Below are 18782 nucleotides of genomic sequence, written 5' to 3'. Positions count from 1 at the left end.
TACTTGCGCTTTGCGCTTTGACACTTGCGTTTCAGATCGTTAAAATAGGGCCCCTTGTGTTATCCTTTTAGACATTTTTATAAGCATTGCAAGTGTCCACATATTTTTTGAGGCCACTGAATAAAACCTAGTATGATGTTAATTAGAGATGCACCGATTGCAATTTTCCTGGCCGATTCCGATTTCCGAATTTTTTTTGTTAATGAGATCGGCCGATACCGATTTTTGCAGATTCCGATTTTCTTTCTAAGAACTATAATTGACATCATATACAAACAAAAATCCACTTTTTCTTCAAAGCTAAATTTTATTTGTATTATAAAATAAATTATTAAACATTACAACAGGATCTTCGCTCACTTAAACAACTCTCAAAAAATAATTGTTCTGTGCCTGGAAAGAAGTAGAAATAACAAATAACTGAAAATCAGTTGCTTTATGAAACGATACATTAAAAATTGACCTTTTTCTCTTTTTTACTTGTCTTACAAAAGTCAAAAGATCCTATGAATGAACAAACCTGAAGTGTACAATACTCCTCCAAATAATAGTTCAGTAATTGGGTAATAAATGTTGCCAGCTAGGGATGTCACGGTAACAAAATTCCAGTAGTCGGTACAAATACAATACAATTTTACGGTACTCTGTACCAATTTCGGTACTACAGCTAAATGTTTTTATATATATATATTTTTTCTTTTTCTTTTTCTTTAACCATTTAAATTTTTTTTATTAAATGTATTAAGTTTATTATTTATGATGATATTCATTATAAGTAAATAATACATAAACATTTAAAGGCTGTATGCTGTTTAAAAGTAAACATTGTTTATAAAAAAAGATCAAGTGAAAAATAATCAACCATCTAGGCATAATTATTTTTATTAGTAGAGACGTATTATTACATAGAGACGGCGCTAAATCTACTGTAGGCTACAACAGTAGCCCAATATATTCTGCCAATAATTTTTTTTTTAAACCAAACTTTTATTTTGACGGGTTGCCGTGAAGACCTTTGAGTGTCTGTGATATGATGTTCATGATATGACGGCAAATGAAACAGCAAATTCTCATGAAGTGACGGTTTATGCGTTCGGCTGGTCATCCAGTGCCATGAAGTCCATAATTTCCATTTTACCTTTACTACCTTCTTCAAACTGGGCATGTTCCGCGGGGTGATGGAGTTTTAAGTGTCTAATTAGGTTTGTCGTGTTGTGCGCTTTCCTGGTGGTTCCCCCACGGTTCATTTTAACCTTACAAGTTTTACAAATGGCATAATTAGTGTCTTCTTCACTCACAGTAAAAACTTCCATGCCAACAACATGTTTGCATGCGGCTGTGAGCGCAAGCTTGACTATGACGTCAACGTCGCAGCCACGCTCGCGTTCACAGCCGCATTTAGACAGATCGGCTCAAAATCGGAGACACGTGAAATTGATCGGCCGATCACCGATCAGGGCCGATCATGCAAAAAATCGGCCAATTCCGATCCCTGGCCGATCAATCGGTGCATCTCTAATGTTAATATTGTTTAACAGAAATGTTTCCTTTTAGAGAACATAAATTAACACACATCTATTACACCCCACCGATATTTAAAGGCTATGTAGGATGCTGAACCTCAGATCGTGAACTTTAATATTCATCATTGCTTAATGGCAGTGAAGGCAACTTATGTCACTGTCCTCTGATAAGCTCTTAGCTCACAGTTGAAGGTTAAGAGATGTGAAATTGGAGGTTAGATAGGGGGCTGAGGCATTAAATGATGAGGTTAAGGACATTATTGAAATGTCCTTTTATGAGAAATAGCATTTATACTGTGTGTACAGCCTGAGGTATTCATTTTCTTTGTTTGATTTTGTGAATCCAGTATGTGATGATGCTAGAAAATGGAGTGTAGTGTCACACAGTAGGTTATTCTCAATGGTCTATCTGTGACTATGCAATCTCTCAACCCATGTTTAAAGAAAAAAACAGCTTCTGGGATTTTATCACTCTGAATCCTTCCCCTAACAGTCATTGTAAAGTTGTTAAGATAATTATATTTTGTATTATCCACCTCTCAGTGGCAGACCAAGGGCAGCAATGTTGTCTAGGGGAGCAGAGGCGGGACAAACCCTGCCCTTATCCATCACTCATCGGCAGCCAGCTCTCCATTCCACTTGAATACATCCATTAACAATGTATTTAAAAAATATATATATATAGTTGAACCCACAGTTTCTCACACTGAAGGCTAGAAACATCCTGTAGTTCTTGACCAATGCGACTCAAAAGTCTTGTAAGGGGCTCAAGCCCCTAAGGCTAAAATCCTAGAATCGCCCCTGGCCACATGTACCATCCTAAAAAAACTCTGCAAAAGGCAGTTTTTACCACAGTTTAGGACATAAGGTTTGTATTATGGCTGTATACACAAAAGTTAACCGGCGTTTGTCACAGTTTATGAACTCACCACATGAAGATCAGTACTGAAACTGTATTCAAACAATTTGACATAACATTTTAATTTGCATTGGGGCTTCAGGTGCTCTGTAATCCAATATTTGACTCAGAAATGTGCTGAAGTAATGCCATTCATTCCTTTGGCCTGTCACTTGATGACCTGGTTCCATGACTGCATGTGTGTATTTTTTTTTTATTACGCTTCCTTTTGGCATATCATTCTACTATGACACAAAGCCAGTGACCTCTGACCATTTCTCTCTTCCCTCGAAACCTTCTGGCACCATCCACGTCAGGCACTGTTCATTCCTAGAAACACGTCAGTTCTCTTACTACTCAAAATTGACTCTATATTTAGCACTCATAGCCTTCACATGTGAATAGGGAATGAACACAGGTATAGCAACCATTAAAAATACTCCTAACTGCTACCGTCTGCTCTTCCATCTTATCTCAATTGATTCCAGGCTGCGTAAAGTGTTTATAATCAGGCTCTACCTCAATCCTGCCTCTTCCTGCTGAAACTAATGAGGTGACTTTTCAAAACGCAGCATATCAACCCAGCCTGAGTTTATTTAATTAAAAATGCTCCAGCACTGCTCACGCCACAGCAGTGGTGGAGGACTCTAAATGCCAGGGCCCATGTTACTGGCTCTCTGCTTCTCAGGAGAGTGTCTCTGGAGAGAGATGATTGCTTTGTTGAGTTTTAATGTCAGGATGTTTTTTTTTTATATATTATAGGAGATGCAGTCCTGAGGCTTCCTTGGCTTTTGTTAGATGCGATAAACAGCTCCCTGGGCTTGAACCATAAAAAAACTCTTTCACATCACTTAATTGAATTAACTTCTCTCCATGTGACAGCCAGTAGTGGGGATAGTGGCACTATGAAGTGCCTGTGACGGAGCACGGCGTGAAAAAGAAAACAGATGACATCTTGCGCGGTATTTTGTCAAGATGGATAAAATGTTGATTCAGAGAAATGTATGTGTGATATATTCCAGGTCCAATATGAGGTAAACTCAATCAGTTGCATTTATGACATCATTATTATTACTCAAAAAATTTACATGTTCCTACTTTTTCTTTTTAAAAAAAGCAAAAATCTGGAGTGCAGTGTTGCGCTTACAATTGGGTCAGTATGTAATCAGTAATATCCCGACTGTTTCAGCAAACAAAGATGTAAACAATATGTTAAAGGGGTCCTATTATGCCCCTTTTTACAAGGTGTAAAATAAGCCTATGATGTCCCCAGAGTGTTTATGTGAAGTTTAAGCTCAAAATACCCCACTTAAAATTGCCACTTTTTCAGGCTGTCCCTTTAAATGCAAATGAGAATTTCTAGAAGAGGGCGGAGCTTCAAGAGCTCGTCTTAGCAGCTCCGAGTAGCTCACGCATTGAAAATGTCAGAAACTGTTCAGCCTTTTATGTTCAAACCGGAGTCTGACAATGATGGAGAGACTCAAGAAGAAGTGACAACATGTAGAATGCAACAGGGTATTTCTGAATGGTTATTTGATGAATTTATGTAGCTGATATGGGGCTTACTATCTTCAAGTCATCAATTAGCATATTTTGTCATGATAATCTATAAATCGCTCGTTTGGGAACTGTTGTAAGATGCCTTCAGAGCCAGAGATTATATGCTGCATGAAAATAGAACAGGTGAAAAGATGGATGCGACAGCTTGAGCAGACTCCTAAATGTGCTCTGCTACAACAACTCTTCCTCTTCTTCTTTGTTGTGTGTTCCCGGGGCAGGGTATATTTTAGGGTTTGTGATGTCACAAACCCAGGAAAAAGAAGCTTGTTGTAGTCCAAGCTGTTTGTTGTAGTCCTTAAAAAGCGATTACTGTATAAGAAAATATCTCCCTTTGCATTGAACTTTGAGCGTCGTAACTTGTTTATGCAGATGTTGTTTATACTCAGGCAAGAAAATTTCACTCTAACTAAAGCTAAAAATGTGAAATCATAATCAAGGACCCGTTTAACATAATTTTACAACAGAGGCACATTAGGAAAAGAAAGTGCCTGTGATGACATTTCTGAAAAATTATATTAAGTTGTTTATTTATTTGATAAGGACAATGCATGTTAATGAACATTAGTATAAAATACAAAATGTAAACAAGCCAATATTGCTAATTTACCAATCCATAGTCCCTATATTACATTACTTTTGCTAATTTTGTGGTACTTTCAAAGTGAAATGTCTGTGAGTGGTGCTAAAAGCATGTTTGGTTTTATTTAACAGATGAATGTGAATCTGGCAACGTTTGTTTATTGTCCTTACTGGGAATTGAAATGTCCATTAAATAAAACCATAGACTAAACCCTACCCTAAACCTAAATGCTAGTGTTAGCAAAAGCAAACGTGACATAAAAACACATTTGGTGAAACATCAACATGTAATAGTTTACAAATCACCCACTATTATAAAAGTGTTTTGAGGTCATAACATCTTTATTAATCGATAATCTACTCCTGTTATCATAATTTGTGTGAAAAGTTGCAATGAACTGTATGTATATGTATGCTTTTGGAGTTTTGGAAAAAACATGTGTTTAAGGTACGTTTTCCCAATGAGCCTATGTTGTGATTTTTAACCTTTAGATCTAATTTTACAGCTTTCTTTTCATGATAAAACAACATAAATATTCTGCCTTTAAACCTTCCAGAAATGTACCCCATTTACTTCCCATTTTCCTTTTTAATTAAAGGAATTTGTGGAGTAATCAACATTATGCCACAAATGCTGTTGATTAAATTTGTATTGAACCAGAAATATTGCTCTAATTGCATTTTGTTAGACTGAATTTTTTGGAGAGTTATCTGTCAGTCTTCCATTCGACTTGGCAGAGCAGCAGGAAGTAGAGTGTGACCCAGCTGATACTTTGTTTTCCAAAAGGTCTCCATCACTTAAAAATACTGTCCAGGGCATTCAAAGCTCTCACTCCACTGCTGCAGGAGACCTGAGGAGGATGTTGCCATGGCAATGTCATCATCATTGTGTCGCTGTCGCTAGGCGCTGACTTTGGCGTGGTTTGCAGTGATTACGTGGGCAGACTTCCTGCGAGCTAATCGATTTCTGCATGTGGCGATTGTGTGTGGGTGAATGTGCGTGTGTGTGTTTTCATGGAGGGCTATTAAGCATGAAAACCAGACTTTGTGTGTGTGTGCTTTTCCACACTGCACAGAGGTCAGTAATGAGATTGCTATCTGCCAGCATTCATTCTTGTGCCGGTTTGAAGATATGAGGAGATTTAGAGAGGGTCAGGAATCACATTGCGCTGAGGTTTTGCTGACAGCAGCCACCAACCATTGTAGCCCCATTGCGTCCCTTCTGCTGGGGAGATATTCTCATTTTTCTGGCCCTTGTGTGTGTGACAGGTATAAATATTACATCCATCCGTAGAGAGGGCGAAAACAGTCTCTGCAGACAAGTAATAAAAGCAAAATAAAATAAAAGAAAGGAGTTTGATGAAATGTAAGTGACGAGAGGTTATAAAAGAACTGTTTCTGATTGCATTACGTACCAATGCCACGCTCTCATCAATCTCCCCATATCTCCCTCTCTGTCTTCTCTCTCCATGCTCTTTTTTCCACATCTTGCTGATGGAGTCCTGCTCACCTCGGATTTGCTACTCTACATTGTAATGAAAGGGTTTCCTCTCTTTTTCTCTCTCAGGCACGGCACAAATGCAGCCTATAAAGTGCATTAAAGAACAAAATTATTCTAAAATGTCTGTCTTCTTTTAGAGTTTTGGCTAATATAAGTGCCCGCCTGGTCCTCCTCAAAATGGGAGTCTGTGTATATATGCCTTTTATCTAAAAAAAGGAATCTGATGGGTCCTGTAAAACAACTACAACCTCTATGACAAAAGCAATACAGTTCTGCATTCATATTTATAATTGAAAGAGAATGTGCATCAGATTCATCAAAGAAACCCTCGCATGCACTGACGCGAATGGAACACAATCCTAAAATACTCTGACAGAGTTTCACGCAGTACTTCTCAGTGTCGCTGCAACACCAATACTGAAACGATGGCATGAAACAGACAGAGCAACCAGTGAAATATGATTCCCAAAACAATACAGTGCCAGTCTGATTCCATAATGAAGGACTTATATGACTTTTTTTAGTGAATCAAACACATACAGCTCGACCAATGCAGTCCGATTCACAAACAAATGATTCTAACGATTTGGTTCTTTGTAGTGAATCAAATACAGTCCAGTGTAGTGTGATTAACTGAAGAATGATTCTTATGAACCAATTCTTTTTGGTGAATCAAACTTATAGGAATACAACACAACAAGTGCAGTCAGATTCTTGAGACGATGAGTGGATCAAACACACCTAGCAAATAACTGTAAGACTTGCACATTATTGGCCCTATTTTAACGATCTGAACACATGATCTGAAGCGCATTGCGCATGTGTTTTGGGCATATCGTGCAATAAACCAATCAGAGTCTCATGTCCTATTTCCTTTAAAAGCCAGTTGCGCTTGCACCATGGTGGATTCGCTGTTTACATGGCGGAATTGGCGAGTGGAAACACTGTGCGCTTCTCCAGAGAGGAATCCTTATATTTTTAATATTTAAAAATGTTTGTGTGCTGCTGTGCGTCCCTGTGTGTGTAAGAAGCAGAGTGTACATGCATTGTGTACACGAGCCCTTTAAATAACACAAAATACTGTTGACTTTAGACCAGGTTTTTGTTGGCCAGTGGTGCAGTCGTTTTCAGACCAGCACGCCCATGGGCGAACAGATGGGCGTGAGTGCATTTACTATTTAAACAACTTGACGTTGGACGTGAAAATTATAACTGTGTCGGGCTGAACCTAGCAAAAAACACTTGCGCGCCGTCGCATTACACTAGGGTTATGATAAGGCCCTATGAGTTTTGTCAGTAATTCATTTATTTTGATTTGTATTGTTGTTAGGGACAATTATGGGATTACATTTATGCCACCAGAAGCAAGTCTGCAAATATGTATTCCTTAATGGAATAAATGGAACTGTTGAAGTCGTGATGAAACAGAAGTAGCGACAGATCTTTTCTTTTTTTTTTGTGTTCGAGTGTAACTTATTATTTTATAAGAAAACATGTAGAGTGGGGACTATGGTTCTATGCATCGCTTATTGACTGGATTTTGAAATGTGGAATTTGCACTTCAAAATAGAGGCAGGTGCCGCAAACTTGCAGTGGTTTAAGTAGTTTGATGATTGTAGAAGTCCTGCATACATTACCGGAGAGAAGTCTGTAATTTGAACTGAAAGATCAAATGATCACATTTTATTTAATAATTTAGGTCTTTTTTTACAAATAAAACAAATACCTTGATGAATTGTTCAAAATAAGATCTATCATATTAAATCAGAAAATAGATGGGTTGCATTTTCATTTCATGCCGACTTTAAGAAACTATGCCGCATCATGCCTTGGGTGGTCAACTTCATGTAGCAACAATTTCAAGTAGAAATAAGCAAATGTTAGCAAAAATGGGATGCCAGAGTATTTCCCTCCTCGGGCAGATCTGATGGCGTTGCACAAGTAATAGTAGCAGCAGTAGTAGGTCGATGTGAGCTGGGTGACATCCTGACTGGAAGGCAGACACCTGACCTTCAGCTCCCACTGGGAACACTATATAAACAATATTCTAGAGATGCACTCAACACTGCGGTAATAAGTGTGACCTTTATTTGGTAATTAAAACCATGCTACTTCTGCTAAGCCAGAAAATTAAGCCAATAGGATATTGTTAGTTGAAATGAATGTGACTCAAGAAGTGTAACAGCAAGTATGCTAGCCTTAATTACTAGCGAGGCATGCAGGTGTGCGCTTTATGTGCTTTAAGCTGGACTTAATAGGAGATGAAGTGAAAAAAGTGTGGATTAAACGTTCTATATAGTTGTTTTCAATCTTTGTCTCCTTTAAATCACTTTGCAGTGATGCTTTGTATGCTTCAGATGGCAGATTAATGTTGAAGGCACAGTTGGTGCACATCCCTCCATGCCGGTATTGAGCATATTGATTTTGCTGCCTCCAGAATGACTATTGACTCCATTTATTTAAGCGAGGTCCCTAACGACACTTGAGATCAACATGATTTCTGTCAAACTGACTGAACGGAGCATGCTCTACTGATCTTGGTGTAGTCGTTCTGAGGATGTTGATTTCCACCCATGCCCATCCTTGACCCAGATACTCCATCTTGTCTCTGTCTGGGCACACACTGACAATCCCATCAGTTTTGCAATCAGAGGTGGAGATAGAAGTCCCTGAGGGGGCATGGCCCCTTAATCCTAACTGAATACTAGACTCGGGATCATGGCTGTTGAATTAGCATAACCGTCACTTTTCTCACCTTTGCCCCACCTGAGGCGAAAACACCACAATTGAGCTCATTATCAACCACCCCTGAGTCATCAAGCATCCAACACATGCTGACAACATCAGTAGCTGCTAATGGCCGTTTGGTCTTAACCTCAAAGCAGAAAACTGAAGCGGAGGTTATCCGAGGAAAGGCAATATGTGCAGCGTATAGCTTTTAAGAGGTTGAAGACATATTCTATAAGAAAACTGTGCTGTGCACTTTTCTCATGGGACCTGTTAGCGACCGTAATAAATTCTGGGAATGCTCAAATGGCTCATCAGCAGAAGTTCAACATTACTAATGGTTCCAAAAAGATTAGGCTTTTAAAGGCCTTATTCGGTCTTAGCTTTTCTGGAAGTGAGTATTGTCGCTGTGGGATTAATGTTGTGTTCTCAGGACAAAAAAAGCTGAAAAAGCTGTGGTGTACCGGTTAGTGCACATGCTCTTTGAGTTGTAGAGCTTATCTGGGAGATTCTGGCCTGTGTTTTGCCCTGATTTTAGTCCTTTCTTTCCAATCATTTCCTGTGTCCCTTGTACTTCTGTGGAAATTGGACAAGAAAAAACCCCCTCAAAAATAGAAAAAAATATGGTGGTGTTTTGCTACTTTGTTGTGTCTTACATTGTTTGATATGTTAATTTGCACCCACTCTTTTAAAATTCATAAAATAGTGCTGTTTCTGCAATAGGACCAGTTGGTTCAATGTTAATTTTTCTGAAACGGCGAGAATACTTTTTGTGGGCTAAAAAACTACGAAAAATAACGACTTGGGTGTAATCCTGGCATCCTGGCCAAATTTTCACATTGGCCTCTGTCCATCATGGCCTCCTAGTAATCGCAAATACTGATTGGCTTCATTACTCTGTCTCCTCTCCACCAATAAGCTGGTGTGTGGTGGATGTTCTGGCGCAATATGGCTGCCGTCACATCATCCAGGTGGATGCTGCACATTGGTGGTGTTTGAGGAGATTCCCCCCTTCTATATGTAAAGCGCTTTGAGTACCCAGAAATGCGCTATATAAATGTAACAAATTATAAATAATAATTATAACAGCGTCGGCCAATGGTAAGCCGCCATTCTGACATTCTGACAACTCAGAAGCGCTGCACTGTACTTACTACATCAACAGCGTAGGAGAATGACACAGACGAGAAGAAATTTTAGAATAAAGTTTTTTATTTTTATTCTAAAGTTTTTGCACAAAAAAAGTACTCTTGTCACTTTATAACATTAAGGTTGAACCACTGTAGTCACATGGACTATTATAATGATGTCTTTACTACATTTCTGAGCCTTGAAAGTTGCAAGGACGCTGCTGCCTATGGGTGGTTCAGAAACCTCTCCGAATTCATCAAAAATATCTTAATTTGTGTTCCGAAGATGAACAAAGGTCTTACAGGTTTGGACCGACATGAAGACATTTCATTTTTGGGGGAACTAAACCTTTAAATATTTTTAACAAGTTTAACTGAATTAATGAATGAAAAATTAATAGCATGTGTGACAGCCCTAAATAGACTAGAATGGAATAGAATAGAATAGAATAGAAAAGAATAGAATAGAATAGAATAGAATAGAATAGAATAGAATAGAATAGAATAGAATAGAATAGAATTTGGTTTGTGTATTCGGTCGGGGAAAAACTGGTCTTATAGACAGTTGTCCACAGATTGTCTGTCACTGACTTCACACATTACCGCCACTTGTTGATGGTGCACATTTAGTATTAATTTGTATCTAATAAATGGTTTGCAATTACCAGAGAGTCTAAAACAGATGCAATTATATCAGTATTAAAGAGATGTATGCTAATGAACTTTGTGCTAATTAATTACTGAAATTGTTCTCTAGAGTTTGACAACTAGGCAACACTGTTCGGCGTATTGTTGCCAGGGCAATGTAGACGGGTAGGCAAATGCACCTGGTCGGAACTCCTAGGGTTGAAATGAAAGATAAAAAGCTAGAGATCTCACCAGATGGAGCTCTGGTAGGATGAATTCATGACAAAATGTGATTCTGTGGCTCCTCAGCAGATGGAGATGCACCTGCTTTCCCCATAGTCACTGTCTCAGCCCCAGGGACAGTAGAGACACCATAGGATGGAGAGGTGAGCCAAGAGATACAAAAAATATTCATCCCCATTCACCCCCCATATTGCTTTCAAACACTCCCAGACTGCAATAGGAAACAAGCCTCTGCTTGACCAGGGTTAAATCAATCAGCAGTGTGAAATTAGTTTGACATGAACAGGCGTCTTCCATCAACCCTGCTACCTTTTTGGCTCTAATTATTTACATTTGCACTAGAATAGCTGCAGATCTTCATCAATTAGCCTTCACCCAATGCTGCCTTGTCTGTCACCCAGTCAGAAAGAGGAGAGGGTGTTCCTGTCTCATTCCTGGCACCCCTGTGGTGAATGATGTCAAGTGGTTGTTAGATTGTGTGTGTGTCTGTGTGTAATAGGTGCTTGGATGCATGTTGATGAGGGAGGAAAGATCATATGCTGTACACACTGTAGTAGACAAATAGAGAAGACGGAGTGTCTATTTACACCAAGTGCAAATAGCGTGCCTTGTTGGCATGTGCTATTCGCACTAGCTCCGCCTAACAATGCCTAGTTGGGCCAAACAAGATTTAAAAAAGCGCTTGGCTTTCAATGTCTTCGGTGTGCAATCAGTAAAGTGTGGCTAATGGATCTTGATTTTGACACGATTGACATGGGTTCGAATCCGCCTTTTGCAGAGTTTTTTTCTTATCTCTTTTCTCATCACAAATCACACCAGAAATGCATTTACTTTCAATAAAAATTAAGAAAATGTTCTAAATGTGGAAATAAAGTGCCTAATGAAATGTTTAATAATAATAAAAGCATTTATTGGGTAGGGAATGGGACTTTATTGTCCCATTAAGGCGGCATCCATTTAATAATTTTAATAAATATAATATTTACACTCCATGTTATTATTGCATCCTGTTAATGTATAACAATACTGAGGTGCAAATAGTATAGTATGTATCTGTCAATATAAAGTATAAATTACATGTAATTACTATTTACACATATTGCAAAGAACTACTACTTTTATATGGTGTAAATAGAATATTTCACTTAGTAAATAGCATCTACAGCTTTTTGCACTTAGTGTAAATATCATCTATCGCTAAGAAAATATGTTATTTTCACTTAGTGTAAATAGAATCTAGTTGCTATTAACACTTGGTGTAAATAGCCGCTGCCAATAGAAAATATCCAGATGTATTGTAAGAGTGCAAAGCATCATTCACATTTTAAGGTCATAACCCATAGATTAATGCAGCACAACATCTTCCACTTTATTATTCACAGTGGGACTGGTCGCTCAGGTTATTAAAAGCTAAAAATTGCTTGATCCACTGCTTGAATGTCAAAAGATTTGCACTATATTTGCCAAAGCACCTTGAATATTCTCATTACTTTTGAGTCTTTATACATTATTCCTCTGTGTCTAGCACATTAATAATACATACAGCCCACTAAGTCAAATCAAATGAAAAATGGTTGAGATCAACCACTTCATTATTGTTAAAAACTTTTATTAGACATTTAGCTGTGTTCTTTAGAAAAGCAGCCAGCCATAACCCTGTATTTTGGTGTTATACCAAATCTGTTCCGAGTAATGAGAAAAAATCTCTTAGCAAGTAAGTAGTCATTCAGTAGATGCTTTTATCCAAAAAAAAAAAACACACACAAAAAAAACAACACATTGAACAACCTGTGATTAAGTGCTTTGCTCAAGGACACAATGGTGATGTAAGATTTATGGTTACAGTTACCTGCCCTGAGCTCTAGCCAATGGATGGATGGATGCAAGAGCCACCACACAGGAGTTTAGTATCATTTTCACCAATCACAAACACATATTTCAGTGAGACAAAGAAATAGTTATTTTTTACTTTAAAAAAACAAACATATTTTTATCATATTTGAATTTTTTACTTAAAAAAACATATGTTTTTCATATTTCAATTTTTTACTCTAATGCTATTTCATGTATTCTGACTTATTTACACTGTTAAAGAGTTGGATTATCCTGCTAAACATGGCCAAAATGTAAATAAATAAAAAAACAGAAGTTGGACGTTTGACTGAGTTTTTCTGTGCCAAATACACTCCTCCAGGATTGGTATACATTTTGGAAAGTTTTTTTTTCTTGAGTATGCAAGTATGGCCCTGTATGACATCATAGAGGGTGAAATTGGGATGAGTGTGTGCACACATCTATCAGAGCGAGAGCAAGAGTGCACCCATCAATTAGCTTCATTCGGATTACAGAAGCCATCGGCAGCGCTGTCATTTTGTTTTTAGACCACGAAATCAACAATGTCACCAAAGAACTGTGTTTTTGGTTGTGAGGGAAAGATAACCTTGTTCAGCTTCCCAAAGAATTCAGCATTAAGGGAACAGTGGATGCAGTTTGTTTTTCCAGAGTAGCAAAGGAGTTGTGCAAGTGTGTTTGTTTGTTCCTGGCGTTTCGGTGATGAATGTTTTATAAACAAGGCCCAGTTTGATGCTGGATTTGCAGATCGTTTGAAACTAAAAGATGGAGCGGTTCGAGCAATATAATATCCCAGTCATGAGTCGAAACCGCAGGCTGTAAGTAAAACTGCATCAAATGTCAGTGTTTTGTTGGCAACTGGCATGTAAGTGCATAATGTAAACAAGACAGAAGTATAGTGAATCGAAAGTTATCCAGGAATTATGCATTGATGTACTCTATTGTGTGTGTGCGTGTGCTTGTGACTCTTTAGCCCCACCCACTGCACGCCTCCATGAGCTCGGCTGTTTTTGGAAAGAATCGGTTCAGTGATATTTTTATTAATCTGATCAAATTAAAGACTCTTTGGAGATATGAATGATGCAATACCATTCTATTGGTACTCAAGTTTAACATAAGATTGGCGGAAACTGTGTGTGTTATAACCCTTTTAAAAGACTTGTGAAGCATTTTCTAAGACGTCCTTTATCCAAAAGAGAAGTTAATATTTCTCACAAAAATTCATTCATACAGTCAATATCAAATTAAAGTTTATGAGGTTGGGATGCCACACTTGTATTAGAACAGCCTCTCTCTCATTTCTTATCAAACAGTTGCCAAAAACAGTCTTACATATCCTGTATTTATGCAAGAATCCTCAAACATCTCCAATTCAAAATCAAACACTTGAAGAATATCATTATTTGCAAGAATCTATCTAGTTTGTGAAAGAGGGACACCCCTTTTGCTTAAATAATAACAAATTATTCTAAATGATCAAATATTTCAATGTATTTTTTATATGGTTGGGATACAAATGATAACACAATCTTGACATTTTTAAAAAGTGAATAATGTTGATTGGTTGACATTTGGACAGACGGAAATAACACAATTGTGACATCTTGCAGTGTGATACTGTGTGAGATCTTGCATAGAGTTTTGAACATATTGTGCACTTAAAGGAGAATTATGTGCCTGAAGGACTTTTAGGATGCAGAAATGATGGGATTTCATATCTGAGTCACAGGAGGGAGATGAGCTTTGACAAGATGTTTTTTTAAGAATTTTATAAATTTATGTAGCTTGTTTGTTTTCCATTATGGCTCGTTGAATTGGATCGCTCACTGCCTAGAGCAAAATTAGACAAGGAAGTGAACCAAGAATACAAAGTTTCACTAGACCCGAATGTCCTCTAAAAACTCTCCCAGCGAAACATGTTAACCTTCACCTGTAGTAAAGAGCAGAAAAACAATGAGGAGGAGGGAAACAAATAGCATAGCTTTCCTTCCTGTTTAGAGCATGATGATTCACCTGCTGCCCTCCTGTCTAAATGGTAGGATCAGATGACATACTGTAATGTTGTGTTGCATTTTATGATCTAAAACCAAAACAGTGTGAGTAATACCCATCCTAAAACACGATATGTTGCCTTACTTGTGGTCTGGCAGTAGAACTGCAGTTGCAGTACCTGACAAATTAAAAATGTCAATAACCCAAATAAATTTCCACTCATGCTCTGTGTTTGGTCTCTCTGAGGAGTGAATTGCTGCACAACCCATCTGGCCCTAGGCTTATTTGTGACATGCGTATCATTATAGTTGGTGGTCTCTCTCATCCAACCGCTCTATACATATATAAACGATCATTAGATATTAAATAGAGTTTTTTCTGAGTTGCTATCAACCATTGGGGAGATAACAAAAGCATTTATCGTGGATGACACATTTACATTGATTGCCAATAAGGATAAAGTGGCCTCAGAAAAGACTTTTTTTTCTTCCCAAAGGAGCAGCTTTATAAACTAAACAGTACAATATAAATTCAGTCAATGAGGAGGTCCGTAGGTATTATCTTCTTTTCTGTCTCTCCTCATCCGTCATGGGTCACGCTGCTTTGTTGTTTAGCTCAATTAGCTGCCTTTTTTCATTTTGGTTGATAGATGTGCATGCGGGATGGCTGTGTGGTCTCCCACATGAGATCTTGCAGACTTATGACAGCTATTAAGTAATTCCCAAATCGATGGCTACAAGGCGCTTCACCCACTGGATTTGGTTTGTAAAGATTTTTGGATATGAATCTGAATATTGATCATCGTATTTCAAGGAACGGCTGGCATCTGGAGTCCCTGCGGGTTGATTTGTCATTCCTCCCCCCACCTCCATTTGCATATTCCTCCTGTGTTTAATTCCCTTTTTAAACAGAGGCTTAATTAGTTGGAGTCACTGGCGCAGTCTTGGATTATGCCTTTCAGAGAAACAAAACATTTGATCTCATTTAGTGCAGTTAAAGAAAGCAGTGAGGCTCACTGACCATTAGCTACGCACCGAACCAGAGCCTCCGGCACATTTGTAGAGAGCAAAGCCCTGAGCTACACTCTAAGGGCCCTCAGAATATATGCAGATCAGCCTCTGAAGGTGAGTTTCTGTGAAGGGTTTCAGTACAGTGTATGCATGAAGCAGGGGGTAGGGGGGAAACGGGCACAAATGCCCTAATTTTGCTTCCGAGAACTAGCTGATATCGCAGGGGGAGGTTAGTAGACAGAATGGGCGGAGGTTAGTAGACAGAATGTTAATATTGTTATCATTTTAAAATAGTATAATCAGTTCTTATTTATTTATTTAAATTATACCAAAAACTTCAAATGTATCTCTGTCCCACATTTTTCATGCATGTTTATCTATCTATCTATCTATCTATCTATCTATCTATCTATCTATCTATCTATCTATCTATCTATCTATCTATCTATCTATCTATCTATCTATCTATCTATCTATCTATCTATCTATCTATCTATCTATCTATCTATCTATCTATCTATCTATCTGTCTGTCTGTCTGTCTGTCTGTCTGTCTGTCTGTCTGTCTGTCTGTCTGTCTGTCTGTCTGTCTGTCTGTCTGTCTGTCTGTCTGTCTGTCTGTCTGTCTGTCTGTCTGTCTGTCTGTCTGTCTGTCTGTCTGTCTGTCTGTCTGTCTGTCTGTCTTAAACACAACTGAACCAGCTAATCAAGGTCTTACTAAGGACACTAGAAACTTCCAGGCAGGTGTGTTGAGGGAAGTTTGAGCTAAACTCTGCAGGACAATCCTCCAGGACACCCCTGGCTTAAAGGTCCCGTTTTTCCTGTTTTTTTTAAGCTTTGATTGTGTTTACAGTGTGCAATATAACATGTGTTCATGTTTCGCGTGTAAAAAAACACAGTATTTTTCACACAATTTACTTATCTGTATACCGCTGTTTTCACTGTCCTAAAAACGGCTTGAGGATTTCCCTGTTCTATGAAGTCCCTCCTTTAGAAATACGTAAAGAGTTCTGATTGTGCCAGTGGTTCCCGTGTTGTGATTCGACAGCAGCTTAGCGCACGTTGCCCGGAAAGGTCACGCCTCTTACCATAACGGGGAGATGCATGCGCTCAAATACATGGCGACAAACACACTCTACGAACGCAACACTTCCTCTTCTCCAAGTGGGAGAGCAACAAGACAACGGCCCCTTTTTTGCGTATTCTTGTGGGCGGAGGTTAGTAGACAAACTGTTATACTGAGGTCATTAAAGCAGGGAGTACAGGGATGTAGTCCAAACCGGCCGTTCGCTGTAGGCTTTGAAAGGGAACTTCTGTTAAATAAAATATCTCGCTTGGCATTGAACTTTGAGCTTTATAATTGTACAGGTATTATTTATGCTCTAACACCAACATTATACTAACTAAAGTTTGAAAAATGGGATCACGAAGAACAGGACCTTTAAGCACATCCTTTCACTGACCATTTTTTTAAATCTTTTTTTTTAATTATTTTTTTTATTAAGGGCCCTTTTTGTATATTATTCACAGAAAAGTGACAAGCACAGTGTCTTTAACTCTTTCCCTGCCAGTGTAAAAAAAATAAAACGACCAACATTTTTGATCATTTAAAAAAAAAAAATTAATGGCCCCCAGAATATTTTGTTGTATGAATATCTCATGCAATATATCAAAAGCAACAACAGACCCTCTGTTTTTACAGCTTTTCTCAGTCGCTTTGGTACATTTCTCGAATCATCCTTGACATTTGGAAAACAATAAGTGCATTTCTCAAAACAATTCGTACAATAGCAAAACACCATGGATTACCTGCAAAAGCCTGTCTCATGCTCAAAATCCTTAGTTCACCTCTCAAAAGTAAATATCTGTGTCAATGAACATGTCAGTGCCATCAGAATGAAAAGTCCTTGTGTCATTGTGTACAGATAAGAGAGTCAAATTGCTTAGTCATGTTGTCAATATAACAGTGTACTCTGGAGGGAAGTTCTGATGTAAACTATGGCGAAAGTTTTGATGACAATTATTGTAAATTGTAAGGTTTCACCTTAGTATATGTGGGAGTTTGATTGCAAGTGGACAAGATTCACATTTACACTTTTACTGTTTGTACTGTAATTTGTTGGCAGACCATGCCATTGCGATGCAGAAAGGAAAAGACAGCACTGCATAGAACAAAGAAGAAAAAAAACTAAAGTAGAAATGTGAACATCTAATGGAAATGTATAGATATATGCTAGACATATTATGACAACTTGTTCATCCATTTTGCATGTAAAGACTTATGCTATGAACTAATGCCTAAATGTTGTGGGGTGTGAGACTATTCAACAGAGACCCATTATAATACATTTTGATCAACATGACATAAGCAACTGATAATGTAGGAAACAGCAGAGAATTGTACATAATCATTTGCATGGATGTACCAAAGCATCTGCAACTTGTTCAAAGAAATTAGAAACTGATTTTTTGATATGCACAAGTGACACGATGATGTGAAGATTGAACAGGTAGTTTTGAGAATTTCAATTCTGATCTGAGAAATGTACCAAAGTGACTGAGAAAAACTAAACAAAACCCTGTTTTATTCTAGCTTTGTGCATTTTTCTTTTTAGCAATATTTGAATGTGGGTAAGTTTCATAAAAAAAAGCTACATTTTGAGCAACAAAATCATGTTTTTGTCAAAGGCTACATCCAGATCGGATTCAGAACGATGATCAAAACACAGATGGAGTAGATAGAGTCCATCAACACCCCCAAAGCTTCACAGTAGGACCTGTAGGATTGAAAATAATCAAAGATATTTGAAAATGAACAAAGACATTTGCTTTACTGTTTCAACTCCCATCTTTCTTACCACTAAGGCCATTTCTAAAGACAGAGGTGTTGATAGTCCTCAAGGCCTGTAGGCCAAAATGTTTGTCACACCTTTAGCACTGTGGGGGAAGTTGAAATGATCCGATTGGTCAGTTTAAACGTCTCACATTTGGGTTTTGGTCACATGGTCAAGGAAGGGATAAAATAATATTGCAACTGTTGCTCTGGGTCTATTATGCTCTCTCTTTTCTTGGGGCCTGCTCTTTGGCTCTGCTCTGTTATTCTCTGGCTCTTCTTTTCACTGGGGCTTCTTTGCTCTTTCTC

General features: G+C 38.1%; 1 protein-coding gene across 1 annotated transcript in view; it reads left to right on the top strand.

Moving 5' to 3' along the window:
- The window catches only part of grid2 (glutamate receptor, ionotropic, delta 2), a gene marked incomplete at both ends in the record, with an annotated part of 524276 nt that overhangs the window by 73965 nt on the left and 431529 nt on the right, over window positions 1–18782 (top strand). The window lies entirely within an intron of this gene.

Source organism: Gobio gobio (genome assembly GCF_949357685.1).
Source record: "Gobio gobio genome assembly, chromosome: 10".
In the NCBI taxonomy this organism is placed as follows: domain Eukaryota; kingdom Metazoa; phylum Chordata; class Actinopteri; order Cypriniformes; family Gobionidae; genus Gobio; species Gobio gobio.
The sequence above is the reverse complement of the archived record's forward strand: the minus strand, read 5'-3'. Positions and strand labels throughout refer to the sequence as shown.